The 5783-nt window shown below is 42.6% G+C and overlaps 1 pseudogene; it reads right to left on the reverse strand.

The window, feature by feature from the left end:
• Positions 1–3737: 3737 nt before the first annotated feature.
• LOC121045726 lies at positions 3738–5578 on the reverse strand (annotated as a pseudogene).
• Between the last annotated feature and the right edge of the window lie 205 nt (positions 5579–5783).

A 5783-nucleotide genomic window follows, 5' to 3' on the forward strand; every position in this document is an offset into this window, starting at 1 on the left:
CTGCTGCGCATGCCCAAAACGCCTTTCACAATCCGTTAGACGCAAATGATGGCACACGGAAGGCGCCTTCTTTTAATGGGCTACACGCATTCGTTTTTGCTTCAACGCCCCTTCGGTATTCTGTGTGAAGTACCCCGAGTAACAGGCGAAGTGTAACTCTGTGAGAACGTTTGAGTGTTATGGTTTGATGAGCTCGTGTTTTTCGAAGAATGGAAAGGTACTTTTTATTCTCGATAGAAGGATGTCACGATAGAGCCTTGAAAGGCTTGGAGCGCTTGTAGTCAGAATGAACAACGAGATTGGATAACTCAGTGACCCGAAATATCCAATAGATTTTGTAAGAGGCAAGCCGAAACCTCTATCAGAACGAAAGATGCGATTGAGCCTGAATGTTGAACGAGTTTGAATTTCCAACGAGACGGAAGGTCCAACGAAGCCCGAGGGTCCAACAGGTTGGAAAATCCAACCGGACAGAAAACCCAACCAGGCCCCAATATTCCACGTGTCTGAATATTCAACAAGTCTGAATGCCCGATTTCGAATATTTTGTCGTAAAGGATTTTTCGACCTTAAAAGCTGTTAACGAATTTATTTCTGCGGGCTTTATATTTCTTAAATTTTTCGAAGTGCTGCTTTCGGGGTGCCATGATGTTGTTGCCAGGGAGAGAAGTTATAACTGTCCTTTAAATCGCGAAGTAAAAAAAAAAGATAATAATAATATAGTACTTTTGAAAATTTAGTTCTTTATAGCATACGGAAACTCAGTATGTGTACACTGATTACACTGAACACAGTACGAGAGAGTTAGCGCATACACGACATACGCGCGTTTTCCCTGGTAATGTAAAATTACGCTGACCATCACCAAAATTTACGATTCCATTTTGTGCCCAGGACAGTTGTATTTCAACATTGTAGTAGAGTTTAATTTTGGAGAAAAAATGAAAACCCGACGCTCGCTTGAGTACGTCTGTTTAAAATATTAATAATTCTACAAGGTATTAAATGTGAGCCAATGACAGCCCGTTAATTGTATGCTATAACTGCTCAATTATTAACGAAACCTATCGTTTTCGGGAAAGCATAAAATTAATACTAGGGCTTCGAACCGCTCATACGTGCAGTCTCAAATATTTTCGCAATGCTTGCAAATTTCAAGATAGTTGCTAACCTTGATAGTCTGGATTTGCTTTTTGCAATGTTGCGGTCATAACTTTTTGAGCAATTTTTAGCAGAATCATAAGAATTCTGGGAATTTATCGTTAGAGATGTATCGAAGCCCTAGGAAGGTAAACATTTCAGGATGTTCAGTATTTTGTCATTTATCCCGTGGCTTTCCGCACGACAGTTTTAAGGATAAAAATAAAGATAAGGTTTAAACTATATTTATTAACAAAACACGTCTTTACTTCCGCTATACAGTTTTGACAAAAAGGAGCGTTAGGATTGAATTCCTCCTGCTGCGGTCCAAAATCAGTGCCGTCCACGCATTTCAAGTATACAGATTTTATATATAGATGTTTATTTGGCTATTTTATATGTGAAACCATAATGGGCCCAGGGCCCATGAAGCTTCAAATATCTTATAAACTGGGTCACATCCATTGATCATTGTATTTAACTTTTGTAATCGGGTTTAAAAATAATTTTCCAGAACATTTTAAATGGGCTCTCAAAACCCTATTTTGAATAATTTGGATATCATAAAATGAATGATCTATGGTATAACGGCTTACGCAGAAGTCAATGAAAAGCGCGAGAAACATTGCAGCCTTATACAGGGACCAATAAATGATGTATAGAAAATTTTCTACTAACAACGTTAATTTTACTTGTTGCCAATCTTTGTGTTGTAATGAATGTATTAGGCAATACCTGTATATAAAAAAGGTATTTGCTTTCGCTATTTATTTTATTATTATATGTACAATTGCTTGTTACTTGCGAAGAACTTTATGTGATCATTTAGTTTCAACATTAGACGCACGTCCGCTTGCATATTTTTAACGCCGTTCGAAGCTGTGCACGTGCGCTTTTCACTTCCGAAAATCCACAAAAGGTTGTCGGCGGATATAGTGTAGAAATCCGGTTATAATTCCTATGTCATTCATAAATTTGTTCCAGTACATATGCGTGATTGTCGAAGATTTAATCACGTCTAAAATTTGTCCACTTTCAAATTGAATTCAAGATTGCCATTGCAAGTAGACCGTTTTTTTATTTGTCTAAATGAATAAAACGATATCAACTCATGTCCGGCAGGTCTTACTACTGATACATAGGAAATACTTTATTTGATATATATTTTTGTTATATTTGGTAAATATGCTGAGACCATATGCGCTTTAGCACCGTATATAACTCCGTTGATTTTGTTTGTTATATTTCTCAAGCTCTCACACAGTATTCACGAATGTATTACTAAAACAAAATCTTGAAAGCTCAAACAAACCCAGGCCCCACACAAACGATGCACAAAACCGATGAACTTTTTGCACATCGATTTGCCTACACGGAACAGCTTTCGCCGAATACCAGACAGTGCACAAAAAATACTGCATTGCTAATAAACGCTTTGTTCGGTAGGGGCACGTATCCGGCCTGCCATTCTGGGATTTCGGCCCTCAGTCTGCTCTGGTGAATGTCTTCCAGTACGGTCCTTAGCTGCTCTGTACCCAGAACAACCCCAAGATAGTTGGAGATTAGGGTGGACCACACGATGCCCAAGAAATGTTCTGGCTTGGATGCCCGCAACACCAGCCAGGCTCCAACAGACTTTTTTGGGTTCGTTTCAACTCCAGAAACGTCCCTAAATTGCCTTAAAAGTTCTACCGCCCGCATTATATCTTCCTGAGCATGGCCAATGAGGGTAATCTCATCCGCGTAAGCTAGCAGCCGTGCTGACATTTCACCAAGCTTGCACCCTTTTTGATGCGGTAATTGAAGATTGCCTTACACATCGGTTCTAGATATATAGCAAAGAGTGTGGGCGACATTAGGCATCCTTGGCGGACCAACGACTTCACGGGAATAAAGCGTGACTTGCGTCCATTGATTAGTATCCGTGTGCTTATGTCCCTGTAACATATTTTAAAAGCAATTGAGCAGAAATTCTCTGGTACCGCAGTGCTCTAATATTGAAAATAAAAAGGAGCGATACACTTTATAAAACGCTTTTTTTACATCTAGTTGTAGGACAGCCATAGGACGTCCCATCGCTTCTGCCGTTTCCGCTATAATCCTCGTTGTATGCAGTTTAGTGAATATCAGCCTATTTTTAAAACCATACGCCTGATTATTTCCAACTATGTAATGGAATGCAACTTCCAGGCGTTTTGATATAATTTTTCCTAGAATCTTATAATCCGTTGTCAGAAGGCTTATTGATCGAATGTCTTCGCTGCTTCTGACTGACCCTTCGCTTTTCCGTTTTGGAATTAGTATCGTTGTCGCGTGTCGCATTGAATGTGGGAGAAGGTTTCGGTTGCCAGAATAGAATTTAAAGGAAAAAGTTTTTGCGCATCTTTTATTTCACAGAAAAAAATACATGAAGCACCTCGGATCGAGTAATTTATCGGAAGTTAGAGTATGTATGGCTCCCTACGGCTGCCTTGTCTGGCTCTGTGGCCTGCTCCTTGCTTCTGCATGTGGTGACCTGTGGCTGCTTGGTAGCTGCCTGCTAATGCCTGCGGCCACCCATGGCTGCTCGTGGCTGCTCGCCGCTGTTCACAACTGACTTAAGTCCAGCAGTTGCTAGCTGCTACGACACTGAACCCCTTTGTACTTACGAAATAGGAGCGAAATAAGTCCCTTGCGCATCCTGCCGATCCCCCAAAGTTGTGGCCAACAGGGGGCTTCAGGACAAACATGGCCGAACCCTCATCCTTAAGGATCTTGCGCCACTGGCCCTCCTTGAGAGTACCATAGGCATCTTCGCTATCTACGCAGCTTTGTGACGTGTAGATTGAGTCCTCCCTGAGGAAGTTGTGGAGGACGCAGGTCGTCATTACAACATAGTCATAGTCTGAATTTTCTGGCTGCAGGTTGATAGTGCGGAGGAAAATTCGGAACCTGGAGGCCATGACTCCAAAAGTGTTATCCACACAGCCCCTGTAGAAATGAAACATTTATTGTAATGTACAATGGAAGATACCCCTTGTGTGAATCGGCTTACCTTGCTCGGCTTAGACGGTAATTGAAGATTATTTTCTCTTCGTCTTGGTTTTTCCCCGGTATTGCCGCAGAAAGTCCGGGCGGAGTGTAAACGCCTCGTCCCCGCTGAATACATGCGGCGCCACAGTGGACGTGTTTGGAAGATGCTATCGAGAGAGCAGGCCGAGACGACCTTCTTCGAGCCACTTCCCGAACCGCGAGGCACGGAGTGCACCGACATCACTTTGTCGTCCATAGGCTCCAACGTCAACGGACACAAACCTTAGGTCGCTGTCAACGAAAGGCACCAGTACAATAGAGTACGTACCCTCTCACAACAATTCGCTGCTTACAAAGAAAGGCAGAGCACATAAAAAACGTCCGAATTAAAACAGTACCTTGTAGCTGTAGTACATGCTGGCAGAATGTGGGGGTGCCTGAATCTGGAGATGCTTCCCATCCACTTCGCCAACACAGTGGGGGAAGTTCGACTTCTGCTCGAAACCTTTGGCCACTTCTTGCCACATCTGAGTTGTTGGCATCTGCAATACATATTTACAATTTACCAACCAGAAATTGACCCTATTCAAGGCGTGCACTATCTAAACTCCGTTTCATCATAACCTGGCCAATGCTGAAGGGTACAGCACCAAGTAGCATACATTGCTATGTTGGAATGTCAGGTTACGTCAGAATCATGACCCCCACAACTACGTCATCGAGCTCGGCGAAGGAGAAACTGAAAGAAATAGTCTGCTTTTATCCTTTTAATTACAATGCAACAACAAAGTTCCCGGATCCGTAACATTGCGTTCTAGTATGCTTGGGTATTGCTAGTGACAGTGTTCTTGTGAAAAGTGAGAAACATTCTAACCCAATATGTTGCATGACTCCTTTAGTGTCAATGGCCGCCAACTATAGGCCGCTTGGAGGCCGCAGCATCTGGAAACAAAATTTAATTTCATAGGTTCTGTCTCTCTACTCTGCTGCTGCATTAAAATGTAAATTCCCACCAATCCCTAGGTTTGCTCGAACAGCTGGTATTCTATCCCATTTTCCAGGTAGGGACATGAACCCTTTCCCTGAATGTCTCCCACTTACGACGCGGCACTGTATCTCATCTATCTTGAAAATCAAAGCTACTCCATAAACTGAAATCAAATCTAAAAGCCACTGGAGCAGTCAATATGAAGATGACAATTCCAATCAGTATAAATATGTGCTTTTTAACAAATGGGAACCTGAGTTTAGGTATCACCACCCTGAGCGTCATGGCAAGCCTAGATCGTGACGGCAGCGTCTCGTGCACCAGATAAAGCCTCGCGAGGGGCTCCTCGACGAGCAAGTGCAACTCTTCAAACTTTTCGGCTGTCATCTTATTGTACGTTTTGAAGTACTCTTCATCGCCAGGCATCAACAGGGGCATCTGCACAGCAAAATTATAATGTCAGCAAACAAAAGTCAAACGAAAAACACCACCCACCTGGACTTCCGAGTCTTGAAGTTACCGCGGTGTAAAACTCCAACGCCTGCTTCCGGTTTTCTCAAACGGGTCGCACCCCAACACCCTCTCGGACTGGGCAGGGTCGTAAGGGCTTCCTTCTTCTTCAAAAGACAATATTTATAAAGGA

The sequence above is a fragment of the Ixodes scapularis genome, unplaced genomic scaffold (assembly GCF_016920785.2).
Source record: "Ixodes scapularis isolate PalLabHiFi unplaced genomic scaffold, ASM1692078v2 PGA_scaffold10__122_contigs__length_95168666, whole genome shotgun sequence".
NCBI classification, from domain to species: domain Eukaryota; kingdom Metazoa; phylum Arthropoda; class Arachnida; order Ixodida; family Ixodidae; genus Ixodes; species Ixodes scapularis.